The sequence below is a fragment of the Desmodus rotundus genome, chromosome 10 (assembly GCF_022682495.2).
Source record: "Desmodus rotundus isolate HL8 chromosome 10, HLdesRot8A.1, whole genome shotgun sequence".
Taxonomy (NCBI): domain Eukaryota; kingdom Metazoa; phylum Chordata; class Mammalia; order Chiroptera; family Phyllostomidae; genus Desmodus; species Desmodus rotundus.
The window spans coordinates 71,186,673-71,206,403 of NC_071396.1; the positions used below are offsets into that span (position 1 = coordinate 71,186,673).

Genomic DNA, 19,731 nt, shown 5'->3' on the forward strand with positions numbered 1-19,731 from the left:
GTGGCGTTCCCTCACCCCGAAGTTTTCTGAGAAGAAAGTTTAAAATGTTTCTTTCCCCAACATAAACTAAAATAACCCCTTCATTTATTTTAGATTCCTTTTAGATAGCCTTGCAGATGGTTTGCTGAAATCATCATGCACAAAGTCTGTTTGGCTCAAAAAATTAAAATAACCTTACCAATTTGTCTACATTTCTCTGTAACAAGAAACTGAATTTCTTATTTCTGTCTATTAAACTTATTCTCACACTGCATTCTGTGAACTGAACTACAGAAATAATTCCTCAAAGATCCCCACATTTGTCCTTTATTACCTAATTCCAGAGCCCCAAAATACAGTGTTATAAATTCCGACCTTACTCTCGTTTGCTTCTCCATGTAGTCATGCCTTTTTTTTTTTTTTGCACAAGCCTCCTGTCAAAAGTGTCCAAAGGACTGTAAGTCCTGATATCAATACATCCTAGAGGTCTTCTTTCTTCATCTACTTGCATGTGTCCAGCCAGTACCCCTGATATCAGCCCAGAAACGAGGAGATAAAGCTCCAGTAAAAAGAGCTGCCTTCTGGGCCTGAGCCCTGTGACACAGTGGCCACCGGGCTGAAGAGCAGGGAACCACTGTGTACTCACAGCGATTGTAACTCTAAGTTGTTTGGAGAAGAACTGAAAGAATACCTAGCACTGGGCCTCCAAAATGACCATTTCTCACTTAGTCCTGAAATTTAATTTTTTCTTTAATGAGGGAAGCAGAACTCCCCCTCCCCGCCAAAAGAAGCCTGGCTGCTGTGCGCGGCCCCTCTTGCCCACCCCGCAGTCCCCCTATGTGGCACACGGCCCTCTCAGAGGGCTTTCTTTGCAGAGCTTTCTCCTCATAAATGCAGCGAGGTGACTCGTGACTTGGCTGTCATAATCCTAAATGCTGTCACTGCTGTCTTGTTTTTACATTTTTTAAAGCATCTGTTCTGGGGCTTTTGGTTTTACAAAGCAATCTTAATGTTCCCAACGGTATAATTGCCCAGATATAGCCATGCCTGCTGCTCTGGGAACTGTCAAGATTAGAAGCTCAGCATGTGAAGGCAAATTTAGGAGAAATTTGTGTAATGCAGGGCGCATTACTCCCCAAGGAAATTCCTCATGAAAAGCTGGTGGATGAAGTCTCCCTCTGGTGGCTGCCGAGGTGCGTTCACAAGGGACAGAAAACCAGCTAAAATGCATTCCATGAAGTCATTACAAAGAAAACATTTCAAGAAAACAGGGGATTTATCCATATCCAGTGAACTTTTGAATATCCCTCCATCTTCTAAAAGAAAACACAGGAAAAATAGCTACTCATTCTTTGAATGCAGGCCTTCTTCATACTTCCATTTCTCCACCAGAAATCAGGACCACGGGTACCTCACACTTAAAGCAATTCTGGCAATTTCTCTTCTGTTTCCTGTTTCTGTCTAGTTCATTACCAGTCTCATTTACTGGCCCTTTATAATATTTCTCATATTTTCTGCCCTTCCTGTCAATTTTCCCAACCTATAAACATACACCTACCCAGTAGCATTTAAAGTGAATGCGAGCCCTTGTCCATGTGGCTCAGTTGGTTGGAGCATTGTCCCATAAACCAAGGGGTCACAAGTTCAATTCCAAGGCAAGGCATACACTCAGGTTGCGGGTTCCCCCTCCAGTCACAGAGCATACAAAACACAAACAATGTTTCTCACACTGATGTTTTTCTCTTTCTCTCTCTGCCTCTCTCTCTCTCCACCTCTCTCTCTGTCTCTTTCTCTCTCTCAAAGTAATGGAAAAAAATTCCTTGGGCCAGAAAATAAATAAATAAATAAAGTAAATGTACTAGAACTCCAAGCACATGAATCAGTCTCTCACTGACAGAGTTCTGATTCCTTGTCAGGACAGCTCCAAACTTCCATCCTAAGGACCAGGTATTTCTGGTGATCCTGGCCATAGTCTTCACACCATTTCAAAGATTCTGAACCTGGAATAAGAGGTTTCTATAATGTGCCTGGATCCCCATCCTCCTTCCTAACTGTTCCTTTCCATGAACGGCCCTGTGGCCAGTCTGCACCACCAGGCTCCATACCTTCATGAGCTCTGAGTTGATCCCACCTTCAAGGAATTTCGGACGCCCAAATGACCCTTGCTTTCTTTTGTCCTGGCAAGGACGTTTTCCTATTTCTAAAACCAAATTCCCATCTTGTCCTCTTTTCTAGGACTTGGATCCCTGTCCTCTGTCTTCTTACCCTGTTGCTTAGCTTTCTCTTGCCTCCCCTTCCACTCAACACCAGTGGCAGGAGCCCTGCCAACAGGCTTCACTGACTTTCCAGTTATTTCCTCTTCCTAACCTTGCAGGTGTATCTTTCCAGGCATGGTCCTTCTTACTGCCCATGGAGCTCAAATTCTTCCAGCTACACAATTTGCTCAGACACCAGCAACTTTGTTGAAACCACCTGCCCCTGGCATGTTACATATAGGACCCTACAGCCTGCCTCACCCCACTGGTTCTCATGTCCAGTAGAGCATTCATGAAGAAGCCCAGCATCTTTGGGCCACCTCTGCACAGATGGTCCATTCCCCTGCCAGGCTCTACCCTAGGGGTCCTCTATGCCTCTCCAGAACTGTTTTGTTGATATCCCACAGGAAATATAAAGAGGGTGACAACTTGTGCATCCCTGGCTTTGACTTCTGGGGTGACCTTTCCCAACCCTGTCCAAGCCAGTGAAGGACTCACAATTGCACACCATAAGGCACCCCTGCTATTTTAGAATTTAAGGCAGCCTCAGGACAGTCATCTGCAGTGAATCATAAATGCATACATCTCAGCTTTACTGTGGCATCTTGACACACATTTAAAATCTTAAACAGTCACTTGCAGGAACTCTCTGTGGCTCTCTGTGTCACACACAGCCCCTCCCATGACTCCTCCATGATTTTTGAGATCATACGGCACCTCTGGGCCCATAATATACCAGCACAGCTTTGGATGGAACGTTTTCTCTTCTTCATCACCTGAACTCCAAACTGCCCCTTGGACTTAGCCCCCCAGAGCTTCTCCACACCAGCCTCTTCCCTACTCCAGGCCTTAGTGGCCAGCCACAGTGCTCCAACTTCCTGCCCCTTGTTTGCCTGAGCTCAACCAGCTGGCACAGAATTCACCAAATGTTTAGGACCCTCCCTCCACCTTGCCCTACGATTTTCTTTGAGTTTACAGCATTGTCATCCTCCTGAGCCCATATTATGATGCAAACATTCGGCACAAACCAGGGTCCTCACTGATTTTCAGGGAGGGTGTGACTGCTTCAGGAGGCTCCAGCACAGGACCCCTGTCATACCTTCTCACCATTAACCAGAGCATCACACAGTGACCTTACAGACTGAAGATGCCTTCACCCTGGAGATCCATGCGGCCAAGTTGGTTATTTTTCCCTTCACATGGTATTTTGCTCCTCTGATAACTCAGACAGTTTGTACACCTAGAAAGCCACCGTCAGCCTACCTCAGCAGCTACAGCAAGTACCAGGACTTGAACCCTGAGCAATAGTGATGCAAAGGTGAAATGGGCCCCTCACTACCTCCTTGCCCAATATGCATTCCCGTTCGTCCTTTTCAAATAAGCAAGTTTTCGTGGGAGGAAAATACTTCCATTTTAATTGATTGAAGCACTCTGACTTTGACTGTGAAATCGCAGAGGAGGCATGGCCCTGAATAGAATCATAGTCATAATCATAAGTTGTGCTGAATCAATTATTCTGGATATGACTTTCCCTTTTTTCTTTACCTAATCATGTTCAGCAAGAAGCTACACCACAAATCTGATACACATCTATGCAGCAATTACCTTCCTATTAAATAGGTTTTCTGACAAGTTCATGCCTGGGCAGAGTATAATTAAATATTTTGCATGTCTTCACCATACAGATTAGTGTATGTAGAAAAGAGAAAAATCAAGTGTTAGAAACCATGTTTTGCATCATGTTTGCTCCTAGAAATTAGCAAAGCAAACAAATGTAACGGCTTTTCTATCAAGAAGCCCAGAATGCCTTAAGCAAAGAGTTGAAGATCTCTCACAGTGACCGAGGTGCTGGCTGATGATGGCGATGCGGCCTGGCTTTCATGAGCGAGAGCAAGTCCAGAATTAGTAACCTAGGTCCTAGCTCCGCTTCACCAGCAGGCCTTCCCCATCGGCTAATTCTGGAACCCTAGAGAATCTGGTTGACTTTCCAGGGACACAGCTTCTCGATTTCCTAATGGAGGAGAAAAGTTAATAAAGAGTAGGGAAGAGGCTGGTGTGGAGAAGCTCTGGGGGACTGAGTCCAAGGGGCCGTTTGGAGTTCAGGTGATGACGAAGAGAAAACGTTCCATCCAAAGCTGTGTGGACAGTAATTCAGAGCTAATGTCCATCCCTCATGAGCGTAACAGGAGAACTCAGTAAGGGGAGAGCACTTTGAAGCCTGAAGTGCTGAATAGTTAGCAAACAGCTGCCGCATGCAGATCTCTGCCAGACCTGTTCATCTGACCCTCAGGCGTCAAAAGAGGTTGCCTTCCCAGGGCCTGAACCACCGCCAGTGTAAATAAAGGGGAAAGGTATCGAGGGACCTTGGAGAGCTAATGCCTCTCTAATCCACTGTAAATTGGGAGTGAGGGCGGCCGCAGTGTACATTGTTACAAGATACTCTGATGCCTGGTAAAGGAATAAACTGCTAATTAAAATTATAAAATTGCCTTTGAATACTGGAGATCATTCGAACTTTATAATTGACTCTTATAATGTGCTTTGGATGTCCATACACAATTATTAATTTGGGGGGGATCCATTTTGTTTTGTATTAGCAATAAAAACACTCCCAGAAATACACATGATGGAAATGATTGCTTCTCTCCTTTTGTAAGAGGCACTTAACCTTTCATCTTGAATTATATTACGTTACTGGAGGCTGCCTATAAGCAGCCAGGAATTTGTTTCCCTTGATGTTATTTTGATGATATGTTAAGTTATCAGTAAATTTCTCAGAGTTATCCTAAGGATAACTCCTTATATATTAAGATGAACTAAAGAAAATGACTTGAGCAAATATAGAGAAAAATATGGGCCATCATTTTGTCATTTTCAGGATTTTCTCCTTACCTTTCCCTATGTAAAGTATTAAAGTAAAATATTAAATTAATTCCTCAACCCTTTTAAAAAATATTATTGTATGGTAGAATTACAGAATTATTTAGGCCAATATTTGTTACGTTTTTATAGTAGTAAATGTAAATACATGCCAATACATTTTAAAATTTTTATTGATAAAAGGTTACTTGCTCGAAGCTATACTCATGTTAATTTAACCTTTCTGAGCAATTTTTTGTTCATTGACTGTTTTTTTCAAATTAGCCTATTAACTATGGAAATCATCTGGCCCAAATATAAAAGGAAGCTGCCTTTATCAGAAAGGGTCATTATGCGGGTGCTTTTGAAGTTTCCTACTAAACCAGACCCTCATATGGGGCTTTGATCTCTACCGAATCCTGTTTTGTGTAGCACGCAGCTATTGTCTTATTTCCTAAGTTATGTTTGCTTTTCCTCACATTATTAGAAGCCAGCTACCCTGCGTAATCTGAACCATAAGTCTTGATCTCAGTGAATAACGACATGAGATGTGGAGCCTAATTCTGTTGTTGGTGATCAAAAACCTAATAAATCAGGAGGCTTGAAGGGAAAAATTATATGAAAACTGAAAAAGAATAGACGTCATAAGGGAAGAAATTCCCATAGAAATAAATAGTTGAGGAAGAATGAGGAAACTAAGAGATCAATCACTTCCTTTCCTCATTTCTTCTTAAAACTTCCTTCTTCTCTAATGCGCTTCTATCAATCTGCACTTTCTCTGGGCACTTCAATCACTTCATCGCATAATACACCTCACAGATCCTGGGACTAGCGGGCCATTCCAGGCCATTCAGAGACATGGTGCTTCAGAATCAAAGTCAGGGGAATCAATGGTAGCAGAGACTTGACCTTTGATGGTGAATACACAATACAATACACAGATGAGGTATTACAGAGTTACACACTTGAAATCTATATCATTTTATTAAATAATGTCACCCCAATAAATTCAATACAAATTAAAATTTAAAAATGTCCCCAAGTCATCTTGGAATCCCCAAAGGCTTTTCCAAGAGCTAAACCACCAAGTCACTATTTCCTTCCTCAGTATTGCACATTCAAACCCTGACTCAGCCTTCAGGAAACCATAAATAAGCCTAGAGCTTAACATTGTTAACAATGCTTAGGGATTTCACAAAATCAAGGGGAGTAAGGACTCTTGTCAGCATTTCTCAAACTAGATTCCAGGATTTCATGAGGTGCTCTAGAAAAAAACTAACAAAACATATATATCTCACCTATTGAAATACAGTCATACCTCAGTACTTGTCAGCTTCAGAACTCATCATACCCTGTACTCATTGCATTTTGATGAGAAAAAAATGTTTCAGCCCTTAGTGCTTGCTTGAGACTTGTCACGCTTGCTAGAACTTGTATGAGTCACCACGCTGCCCCACAAGTGAAAAGGCTTCATCATTTGTTGCTTGAAAAATTCGTTGGGTACTTGGTTTCGGCACTTGTCACGAGTTTCAGAATGAATTAATGACAGGTACAGAGGTACCACTGTCTATTTGAGTGTATCTCAGATGTGAACCTCTAAGGAAATTACAATCTTGTTACCATATTATAGAATCTAAGAAACCATACAGTAAAGCAACCTCTTTAATTCTCATTAATCCAGAATTTTCCAAATTGCTCTAAACACAAAATCTTTTTTTCTCTCAAAACATATTTTTATATCTGTCAGGACCAATCTTCCAAGGCTTACAATTTAAGGAAAATTGAACAATTCTGCCACATTGACCTGGGTGTATTTGTACGGGTCCAAATCTTAGACACAGAAGACTGTAACTTTGTACCCATCACCCATATTTTGGTTTGCTGAGGTGGGTAACACTCCTTAACATGTACCAGCATCCCATTGAAATGGTTAATTACCTTCTCGTTTTCATGATGATGTTTAGAGGGAGGAAATAATAGGTCCACTAGCAAAAGGATACATGATACATGTTGTCTAATATACACAAGGACAGAGACTATTTTTCAGACATTCAGAGTATCACAAAAATGAGGGCAACCTGACCTGGCTGATGAGAAATCTAAAATTACATTTCTGAAATCCATTAAAGGTCAAATGGAGCATAGAGCTTATTTGACAGCTGGGTTTCTAACTTTGTTGTTCTAGCTGATGAAAAGATTTGTCATTTGAAGATATCAATTATAGTCTAAGATTTGGGAACAGTTTGGAGCATTTAACATAAGCAGGGACATAAATGAACTTAAATTCTGCTAGAAACCACTGATCCTGCTTTGCAAATAATACAATAATAATACAAAGAATATTCTTCAAAGATTCATTTTTAATTTAGTAAGCATTTGTTCAGAGCTTCGTGCTGCAAAAACATTGTGTTATGATGAGACAGGATATAGGAGGAGGACCCTAAAACCTTTCCAGAGAGACAGATACGTGCAGGAACCTGACGTGTATGCATTAGGGAAGACATGAAGCCAGAGCAAAGTGGAGGCCTAGTAAAGGTGTGCTGGTTACGACTGAGCTAATTTCAGGGTTCTAAATTGCACCGTTTTCATTATCAAATCTGTTTCTCATAAATACTTGCTTTGAGGGTTCTGGAGACCATAAAGGAGGCCGGATGAAAGAAGCCACAGTCTCCTGTATACTTGAGGTTCGTGCAAACATGTGAAGAATCCACGGGGGGAGGAGATGGGAGGGCAGACACTGCCAGATGTTTCCCAGCCATCCCAGATTACCCCTTAACCCATTCCTCAGCTTCTTAGCCTTTTGTCATCTTCAAGTAGGAAAAATTTGTATTTCTTATTTTAGTTTTGTATTGTCTTTTTTACACACCTAGAATATAATACTTTAAACTAAAGGTAATAAAGTAAATATTATCAACAGTAATATTCTATAGTTTAAGATATTGTGGTGGTCTTACATAAACAGGTATTTCACATTTTTCTTTTGTTTAGAATTTCTCAGAGTTACATTGATCTTTCCGTTAAGTCTCCAGGATGGCCCACTCCGTTTCCCAGGTCAGCTTCTGTCTGCTTCCCTTCACAGTGCTGGCTTTCTACTTGGCATCTTATTCCTCTGCTTGATTTTAAGTCACACAGTTTCTTTCATGTGAATCAAGAAATTTGGAGTTGATAACCATTAACCACATGCATTTTAGATGGAAAAATAATTGTCTTACATTGTTAGTAAATTTTAAATCAGTCTTTGAGGTTGGGGTAATTACCCTCATCATTAGAGAGCTGCTGTTTGTTCAGAATTGCTCTTTAATAGTACAGGCTGGTCAGTTTGTGCGGGGAGGGTTTTGGTCATTTAAAAATTTTTTTTGGAAGATTTTATTTATTTTTGGAGAGAGGAGGGCAAGGGAGAAAGAGAGGGAGAGATGTATGTGCCCAACTGGGGCCTGGCCCGCGACCCAGACATGTGCCCTGACCGGGAATCAAACCAGTGACCTTTTGGTTCACAGGCCGACACTCAATCCACAGAGTCACACCAGCCAGGGCTTCTTTGGTCATTTTTATAATCATCACATGTACTTCACTTCCTAGCATAACATTTGTTTTGTGTATTTTTTTTACATTGTGTTTCCAGTTTTTTCTTTGAAAATATTTTCTTCAAGTAACTTTTTTATTGCTAGCAACACATTCAATACTTTCAGTATTTCTAAAAGCACTTTTCCATTGTGACTTTATATCATTTGTTAATATTATCAAAGCTTGATCTATTTAGAGCTTGGATCCTCATATTCAAGAGTAAATGTTATTCATTTTGATAATTCTAAGTTTGGGGGCCAATTTCTTATCAGATTTGATAAAATCATCATCATATTTAATCTATAAAGTGGCTAATGGAGGGCTATATAGCAAAGCAAGTCAACTTGTGTTGTTTACATATGCTCACATTAGTATTATCCTTAATTTTTTAAAAGATTTTACTTATTTATTTTTAGAGAGAGAGGAAGGGGAGGAGAAAGAGAGGGAGAGAAACATCAATGTGTGGTTGTCTCTTACATACCCACCTGGGACCTGGCCCACAACCCAGTCATGTGCCCTGACTGGGAATCGAACCAGCAACCTTTTGGTTCGCAGGCCCATGCTCAGTCCACTGAGCTATACCAGCCAGGGCCTATTATCCTTTATTTTTAAAACTATCTTTCTATTTTATGAAGGCTAATTCAGTGAAAACCAGATAATGTAACCAGAAAATCCCTCTAATTGGGCACCTATCAGCTGAAGTACATGAAAGGACACTGAAGACAAAGATTTGAGAGAGGGTGCTGGTATCAGTTTCTTACTGATACTATAATAAATCGTCACAAACTTGGTGACTTAAAACAACATGAATTTATTATCTTAGAGTCCTGGGAGGTTAGAATTATAGCATGGGCCTCCCTGGGCTAAAATCCTGTTGCCAGGGCTACCACATTGCTTCCAGAGGCTCTAGGGAAGAATCTATTTCCTTATCTTTTTTGTCTCTAAGAGGCAGCACACATTCCTTGGCTTGCGGCCACTTCCTCCACCTTCAAAGCCAACAATGGCTGGCCGAGTCTTTCTCACTCTTCGTCACTCTGACTCTGACCCTCCTGTCTTTGTGGGGCCATTATTCTGCCTATTATAGTGCCTACAACATCTGTTCCATGAGGAGGACCCCATGCTCCTACTCACTCTTAAAGGGTGAGTGGTATGCATACCACTTTATTGATTTCAAAAGGCTACTTAGAACCTGACCGATGATTTCTTTGGTTTAGGCTGGAACTCTTCTCTTCCTGAGGCAATTGCAGTCTCTTCCCATGATGAAGGCCTGTAGGGCCAAAGAAAAATTGCAGGAAAGAAACACCTTTATATGAAGTCTCCATTGTTCTCCACAGCATTAATATAAGGGAATATTAATAGAAGGGAACTGAATCAAGCATGCAATATTTGTCATTATCATAACCAATATAACCTTTAAATAATGCTGCTAATATCATGGACAATGTGCCCAAAACAATAGTTGTGTAAACAAGCTTCCTCCATCCTTCCTTACTGTTCTGTGAGGGATTCTAGTCCCGCTCGACCACAAGGGTCAGGTCTGCAAGAACAACCTCATGCAGCATTGTCTTGGTTAGCCTTGCTGCTGCACCGTTCCATATTGAATACCAGTTATTTTGTATGCTGTAATGACCCCCTCAGTTTCCAGGTTTATGGTTCTCTTATAATGAGAATCTAAAGGGTAGCACTTTTGGATTTGCACTAGGAGACACTCGGTGCTCCTAGAAAAATATACCTTGTTCCTTTCCTTGTTTCTCTCTTTTGCTTGTTAGCAATGCCTCACACTTAAATCCACTTCTTCACAGAAGAACATTTTTGTTAAATTATAACTACATCAAGGAGTGAGAAGGATGCAGCTATTATTTACCAGGTTACGCAGGCTTCTTAACAATGCTCAGGATTCTTATTTCCAATGCCTAGTGGGAAAAAAAATAGTGCTTTTTAAGTAATGACAAATGTTAAAGTATTGGAACCAAAAAGAAAAAAGCAGGAATAATCTGTGCTTACAGCTTTCTCATTTAAATAATCCTGAGACATTTTTCACTATCTGCAAATCCTTGTTTGACTTTATCAGAGAGCTTGGCAAACTGTGCTGCCTTCTCTTACAATATTTTTTGTGGTGTTGCCAGCTAATGATGATCCTGTACATGTTGGTGTGGTTTAAGTGATTGGTTGTATCAGAAATCGCGATTTTCTGGAACAATTACCTCTGATTTATTTTCCTCTTTCATCAGAATCTCAGCAATTTTTCTTGGCAAGTGAAAGATTCTTTCCCCGGGCTCTGCCTAGTGTCTCTCAGACAAGGCCTCCAGCTGACCTGACGGGGGTGCCCCAGCCCCCTAATCTCTTTCCTTCTTCAATTTTCATAGGTGGTCTAGCATATCATAGAATTTCGGGTGAATTACTTTACCTGGTCTAATTGGAAAGAGAAACTGATTCATGCAATGAAAGTGGAAGAGCCCCAACTTTCAAGAAAATTGTGAAAATGTCTGATTGGATCATGTTATTTACATGTGATATTTTATAAGCTGTCATCTCTCATGGGGAACATTGTGCAGATCAATAATAGAATACAGTTATTTGACCAGCTAGATCAAACATCGCTGTTTCTATTCTTAAATAATAATAGGCACCAAGTATTGGCCCCTTTTAAGTTTCAGAAACATTTCTATGAGGTTACATTTGTGACCTCATTTAATCCTGTCACACCAGTGAGGGAAATATTATTTGTCCCATTTTACAAAGGAAAAAAAATTAAGAATCTTGGAGAATAAATAATTTGCCAAAAACCTTGCACCTAGTAAGAGACCACAATACCACACTCCCTCCCAGATACTAATTTTATTTCATTCATTTTTTCTTACCATCATTTCTCAACAATATGGCAAACAATGTTTATCTTCTACAGTCTTATGAGTATTCTCTGAGATGATTTAATACTCCTTAATTATTTGTTTAAAGCCTCATTTCCTCTCTGTGATGATAATCCCTTTTCTGCTCTTCATTATTAGGGAAATTCCTCATATGGAGAAAGCTGCAACTATGTTTATTTCTAGCCACTTATGCACTTATTATTTCATCTTTGGTTTTTAGTTGGGCCTCTACAACTGAGCTGCGTCATTTATCATCCCAAATAGAGATGAAAAAAATGTTTCTCTTTTAACAGATTTGGAGGCTTTCCAAGTCTAATCTTTTCTCTATAAAACCTCAGGCTGAGTTTCAATAAAGCTATTTCTTTTTATAGGGTTCTATCAGAACAGTTCTTGCTTAGATATTGTTATTTTTAGTTTGGGTTGTTTATTATAAAGAGAAACTAAATTTATCTCTTGATGTTTTTATATATGTGTCCTTTTCTCACTTGATTTCAGCATCTTCTCCATATTTTATCAGTTAGAATACTCAATAAAAAATATACATTCAATGTATTTTTCTTAAAGCTTTGCACACGATCGTTAATCAAACAATACTCAAGTGCTAGAGAAAGCACCTAGGAGTTCCATATTGCAGAGTGTCTCCTAGAAGCCAGTAAGAAGTCCTGTGCCTACACACCGCACCAGTCCCCGGAGTTAGAATCAGAATTCTACAGCTGGAAGAGACTTACTTCATCCCGAGTAGCTGTCTCATTACAGAGTAGGCAACAAAGGTCAAAATAACTTAATAGTAGTCAAACTTATCTTTTTAGAGAAGCATCAGGACTCAAATGCAGGCCTGTGACTCATAAATTAATAGGATCTTTAGAAAACTTAGAAATTTAGAGAGAATTGGGCCTAATTCTTTTCTAGTCATTACATAACTAATAATTGGTCATGTGGCCTTGCACTTTATCTAGGACTTTTTCCAAAATATAATAGTCTCCTAGTAATAACAAACTGGCTTTTTTCAGAGAAAAGGAAATAAATATGAACCCAAGCGTTTGGAATCTGCAATTTATCTAGCAGTATCAATTTGTATAAATATTTTACATGCCATTTGGTGAAGACAAATAAGCATTTTATTTAGTCATTATCATCTATCATATAAGATAACTAGAAATCAGAGTTCTTTGTAGAAGATGCTTTAAAAAATACCCTTGAATTTTAAAAAGCCTCACATTTTTCTTAAGATCAAACAGTGAATTATTGTCAGTCGGTGGAACTGGAAGCATAGCTTTCCTCTGAAGATCCTGGCAAGAGACATTATTTTTTATCAATACTCCTGGTCACAAACCAATGTGAAAACCTACCTGGCAGGGGACATAACCATGATCCTGAAGGTGATTTCCCCAGAGCGAGGCTCACCCATTGCACTCCAGGTGTGCTGACCCCTACAATTTCCCCAAGTGTGAAAATCGCAACTGCATTATTTGTGGTAGTGGGGAACTGCAATTGGGAGTGGGGGTGGAAAGAAAAGAAAGGAAGAAAAAGGAAAACAAATCATTGTTATAAATGCCCTTGCTAATTCCTCCAAGACATCACCTCTGACCCTAAAAAACCAACCGAAAAATGAGAAGATAGTGTTGTTTTCCAGTCCATGTAAACCTCTTGCAATTTCTCTATAACGATGCCCATTCATATTTCTCTACTCTGGTGATGGAAACAGTGATTGAACTGAATCCTGGGCAGCCTTCATGTTTGTGCCTGTAAACTGAGTTGAAATCAACCTCTCTACTTTCACCAAACCCACACTTACTCACGACTCGCCGGATCAGTTGTGATTCCAGATTTGATATCATCCGTTTGGGACTAGCCTTCTCAGCTTGCTCTGCTCACCTTTCAGCACAGTTATGGAAACCAGACCAGTAAGCATGGGTTTAACAGAGACTGTCTCCGTTTGTCCTAGTTCCAAGTATGTGAATGATAGCATTTGTGTATAGAGAATGCTACCATGGGCAAAAACAGTATTTTTCCCCCCTACATTTTTGATGACTAAGTTTTGAGGATGAAGCAACAGAACACATCTTACAACAGGATAGAATATTTAAAATCAGGACTTCCTCAGAAAATTTAGACTCTATGATCAATTCCAACCTGTAGTATTTTCTTCTGCCCTCAAGCCTGTGATGTCACCACCGTCCATTCTCTCTACATCCCCACACATTTGGACATTTGGGACAGGCCTGGAGGCAGAGTTCACCAGTGGACATTTTGTTATTTTCTCCATTTAACCCTAAGCAGCGTGGAGTAATAATTGTGGTTGGTGTTGCTCCTATTTTGCTTTAGAAATCATATGGATAGAAATCATAACAAATTGGGACCTCCAGCCAGTCTGACTTGTCTGCTACTGACAGGACGCTGTCACAGGACATGAATATTCACCATCAACTACAGACATGAAAGCCACAAACCTTAACCAAGCTCTCTTGTAAGGAACTGCTGTGCTATTCTTTTTGGGGGAATCATTCATACTTTATACTATTCCCTTGGGAAATACCTCCACAACCTAACGGAAGTCAGAAAACCATAATGACACCTCATGTCCCTACTGGCCTTCTTAAACAGCCAAATCAGCAGAGAGCCCATGGGCCACATTCAGTCTCCTATAAACTCTGCAATGTGTGCTGCACAGGTGTCCGCTAGTGATCAGTGAGGGCCTGAGCACAGGGATGACCGGACTGTGGGGAGTGATTAAAAACTCTAGATGGTAGTATCATGCTCTTCCCTTGCGTTTGTGCTTCAGAGTCCCCCTCTGAGGCCCCACGAGACTCCAGGTGTCAAGTGTATCAATCCAGAGCTGTGTTTCTCTAGAAGTAAAAGTTGATATTAATTCTCACAACAAAAGGAATGATAACGTTGTCACACAAACCTTTTTATCGTTACAGAGACCTCATTCTTTGTTATGTTAGGAAGGCCAACTAGTACAGAATTGAGGAATAATTATAAGAGAATGGAGGTCAACAAGAGCTTCTGTGAAAGTGTAAAAATCCCCTGGGGGGAAATGAGAAAACGACATTTGTGGTGAAGACACAGGGGCCTTGTTGATCAATAACACAATAGTCACAACTTAAGCCTGGACCACCACTGATGGTCACAGCTGTTCTTGTCCATTGACCTCTTTTGTGAGCTGGGGAGTACCCCCAACAGAGAAATACAGGACACATCCCACACATGCATTTGCCATGCAAACATCCTACACGTTGTAATGTGTAGAAGAAATATGCTTACACTTTCCTTTGCTAGAGTTTTGTTCTACATTTAGGTAGAAAAGAGCAGTTTCTAAGACAATTAGAGGAGGGGAAAAAAAATCAGTTTTAAGTCTTCTACAAGGGATTACAGACTAGATGGAGGTGTAGGTAAATACTATACTCTCATCTTCCCACAACCCACATCAAAATTACAACTAAACTACAGAACAACCGTCATTCAGAACTGCCTGAAATCTACCTGAATGGAAGTCCTACAACTAAAGATATAAAGAAGAAGCCACATAGAGACTGGAAGGAGGGGCAGGGACTCAGAAGGGGCTGGATGGTCCCACACTCATGTGTGGCAGATAAAAACTGGAAGGGATATCTTGACTGCAAAGATCCCCCCTGAGGAGCAAGGGGCCCCAGCCCCATGTCAGGACCCCAGCCCCATATCAGGCCCCCCAGCCCAGGGTTCCAGTGCCAGAAAAAGTAATCCCCATAACTTCTGGCTTTAAAAATCAATGGGGACTGAGGCTGAGGGAAACAGAGGGCTCCTGGAGTCCTGAGCAGTTCTTCTTAAAGGGCCCTCATGCAGACTTCCTCAGACTTACTCCCTCTCAGTTCCAGCACTGTGGAAACAGCTGGAAAAGCATCAGGTACATATTGAAATATGAGAAGGAACTAAATTCTCTGGCATCAGGGTAAGAGCTGGAGGGACAACTTTCTCCCAGACAGAAGTGCTAGCAGAAGCCATTGTTCTTTTTTTGAGCCCTCCCCTGACAAAGCAGACAGGTGGGCATTATATCTGAGTCTCTATCAACCTGGCTATCACTGTTGACCCTGCCCTGGTAATTACCTGAAACCCCCACCACACCCAACTTTTGGGGCCACCCAAAATGTTTCCAGTTTCTTTTCCATACAAATACCCTGTCTTGGCTCATGCTTCAGACTTTATTAAAATCTCTTACATAGGCAACATCTGACCTTGGCAAGCTCCATACCTTTCAGTGGCCCCAGCCCAGCACTAGCAGCAGCTGACCTTGGTTTGCAGCTTGACCTCTCCTGGGCACCACCAAGCCCAGCACAGGTAGCAGCCATCTACAGATTACTTTGTACCCCATGCTAGGGAGCACCAGTCAAAACACGAGCAGCAGATGACCTTGACCTGTGCCTCCCAGGAGGCCCTAGAGCCTGCGCACCCAGTGGACAGCTTCAGATAACTTCAAAGCACCACCCAATCACCTCTACAAGCAGCACACTCGAGGGGCAGACTCAATGGGTACCAGAGCCCCACTGAAGTAAGCCCTGCTCTGTGGGGTGGGCCCCTGCACAGCTGATCTTCCATGGTGGTCACAGCCAGTCCTTGCCAATCAGCATGGCAGTAATCCCTCCCACTTATACACCAACAGCAATCAAGGCTCAACTACAACAGGAGGGTGTACACAGACCACAGAGTGGGTGTGCCTCTAGTACCCACCTTGAGCAATAGGGGAGGCTGTGCCACTGGACCCTGCAGGACACCTACTACATTAGGCCACTCTACGAAGCCTGGAAGAAGTAGAAGCTCTACATAATACATTGAAACAAACACAAGGAGGCTGCAAAATGAGAAGCCAAAAAAACACATCCAAATGAAAAAACAGCAAAACTCCAGAAAAAGAACTAGACAAAATGGAGACAATCATGCTACTAGATGCAGAGTTCAAAACACTGGTTATAAGGATGCTCAAGGAACTTAGTGAGAAACTCAACAGCAAAAGGAGATCCAGTCAGAAACTAAGGATACATTAATTAAAATAAAGAACAATTTACAAGGAATCAACAGTACAGTGGATGAAGCTGAGAGTCATGTAATCAATTTGGAATATAAGGAACAAAAAAACTAATTAGTACAGCGTGAAGGAAAAACAATCCAAAAAGCAAGGATAATGTAAGGAGCCTCTGGGACAACTTCAAGCATTCCAACATTCACATCATGGGTGTGCCAGAAAAAGAAGTGAGAGAACAAGAAATTGGAAACCTATTTGAGAAAAATAATGACAAAAACTTCCCTAATTTGGTGAAGGAATAGACATATGATTCCAGGAAGCACAGAGATTCCCAAATAAGATGGATGCAAAGAGGCCCACTCCAAGACACATTATAATTAAAATGCCAAAGGTTAAAGACAAAGACAGAATCTTAAAAGCAGCAATAGGAAAGCAGTTAGTTATCTACAAGGGAGCCCTGTAAGACTGTCAGCTGATTTCTCAAAAGATACTTGTCAGGCTAGAAAAGTTTGGCAAGAAATATTCAAAGTGATGAAAAGCAAAGATCTACAACCAAGCTTACTCTATCCAGCAAAGCTATCATTTAGAATCCAAAGACAGATAAAGAGCTTCCCAGACAAGAAAAACTAAAGGAGTTCATCACCACCAAACCATTATTATTTGAAATGTTAAATGGTCTTCTTTAAGAAGTAGAACAAAAATATGAATAATAATATGGCAATAAATGCATTATCTATCAACAATTGACTCTAAAAAACAAAATAAATAAATGAACAGAACAGAAACAGAATCATAGATATAGAGAATGTTTTGGTGGTTGTCAGATGGGAGGAGAATGGAGGAATGGGCAAAAAAGGTGAAAGGATTAAGAAGTACAAACTGGTAGTTACAGAATAGTCATGGAGATGTAAAGCACAGCATAGGGATTAGAGTGGCCATAGAATTTATATGCTTGACCTGTGGACATGAACAACAGTGGGGGTATTGCCTGAGGGATTGGTGTGAGCTAGGTGGATAGGGGGCTAAGAGGTAAAATTGGGACAACTTAAATAGCATAATGAATAAAATGTAATTTTTTAAAAAAATTTGAGTCTATGGGACTCAATAGGCACAGATAATAGAAAATAAACCCATAAGCAGATTAAGCAGAAGGAAGAATCAATCAAATGGCTTGGGGATGAGAAAGCCCAGGGTATGTTCAAACTAGCTCTTGTTTGAACATACTTGAGTTTGCCTCAAACACTGGATCCACATAGTGATGGTCACAGATACACTGGGAACATGACCTCCCCACACTATGGAAATGACTTGCTATTTAGCTGAGAATTCAGGATTGAATCCCTGAGAAGCCACTGGAGGTTTTTAAGTGCCTTTATATGGGCCCCAGAAATAAATAGATAATGAATAATATTAGAATAGATGTACGTGTTAGTTGGTGTAAAGGACAGAGAATTTTCTTGTTGAATTAGGGTCCAGGTTAGGTAGGGCAACACCTGAAACCCACAGAGAGCTTGCTCAGTTGGTAAAATAGAGACATAGAGACATGCTAGAGTTCTCCAATGGCCTTATGGGAGAGTCAGTCCTCAGAAGAGTTGATTAAGGTATAAGAAAAAGGGATCGTGGTCAGCGGAGCACTTTTATTCTTCAAGCACTTAGAGGTGGCGTTGTTTTGGGAAATGCTGATGTCTGAGGTATGACGAGGGTAGGAATTGAACTAGAGATAAAGATGACCAAATGTGAGGATATTTTGTAAGGTCATAAACATGAATGTTGAAATCTTAGAGGATGGAATGGAAAGGTCAATGAAACAGGGACTAAAGTCACTGCAGAAAATGAGGAATATCCTGGAAGTTAGTAGATTCAACAGAGAGAATGGTGTAAATGGACTTAATCTCAAAACAAGAGTACGTAGGATGGTGGAATAGAACAATGACTGATAAATGGCATTGGGAATGAAAAAGTATGGTGATCCACATGAAAACTGAGAACATTCATTGATTGCCTCAGGGAAATAAAGCCAATGATTGGGAACATGGGGAGGAAAGAGACTTTTCACTGGCTACCCTGATGAATTTTGAAATTCAAGTCATGAAAATGTGGTACTGTTACCAAACAACAAGTGGGGTCCTGCTGCCCACAGCCACCCTCTAGGCAAAATTCTGGAGACAAAGTTTTGGTGAAAAAGGGAAGGAGTTTTTACTCAAAAACTACACAATATTGGAATAACAGCTCTCCACATGCGTTAGTCACTTAAGCCTATCAATTAAGGCTAAACTCTTTCACACCTGAGTTCTCCTATCATTCCCCTTGTTAATTTTTATCTGATTTCTATATGGTTAGCTTACAAGCTAAAATGACATAAGATACAAAAGCTACACAATTTTGGAAGAATGGCAACCTCAGAGCCCATCCCCTCTGAAACACCCAAAGAATAAACCTGCCACCCTCTGCCAGGCCAGCCTGATCCTCGGCTGTGCGCAGAGTTCCTTCCCATCCAAAATTCAACCAAACTACCCCCTTTGGGAAAAATAGGAAGCTGCAGTGCGATCATCCAGGCATCCTCGAGGAAAAGAGCCAGTCTCTGCCCTCTTTTTATTTTAAATCTTCTGGCCCATAATTCCATGCACTCTGGAGGCATTCAGCTTCTCAGCCAATCCGACCTAGACTGTTTACCTTGGGCAATCTCCTCCTACAGCCCGTCCTACTCCGCCCTAGTGATCTGATCAGATCTCTCTGTATCAGCACCTTTTCTAATCAACAAATTAATGTATTTCTCTATGTATGCTGACCAGTGAGGAGAAGTGGACTCAAATTGGCAAGGGCTTCAGGGTGAAGAGATTAACAAAGAAAAGTCAGTTTCCTTAAGGCAGAGGTATGGAAAGAAGGAATTGCTCACGGAGAGAAAGCTTTCCGGAAAGACTGGAGGTGGAAGTGAACTGGGTGGATGAGATAGTTGGAGGGCATGAAAGTGAACAAATATAATAGGAATGAAGGAAACAGGAAATTATGAAGTAAATGGCAGTATCTTATTAATAATAAAAAAAAAGATCTGACTCATTAGCCCAAGTTTCCATTGAAATGCTAGTACTCTGAGCAAGCCTCTGCAAATTTGCCCTCCTAATGTCAAATTCTGTTCATGACTTGCAGCTTGGAAAGTCAGGAAAGGCAAGTGATATCATTGCTCTTTGCAACAGATTTTCTCACT

The 19,731-nt window shown here is 40.8% G+C and overlaps 1 protein-coding gene and 1 pseudogene across 9 annotated transcripts in view; both read left to right on the top strand.

Annotated features, from left to right (window-relative positions):
- Positions 1-19,731, top strand: part of DLGAP1 (DLG associated protein 1) — an 828,057-nt gene that overhangs the window by 693,884 nt on the left and 114,442 nt on the right. The gene's annotated exons all lie outside the window — the stretch shown is intronic.
- LOC112323045 (U1 spliceosomal RNA) lies at positions 12,869-13,017 on the top strand (annotated as a pseudogene).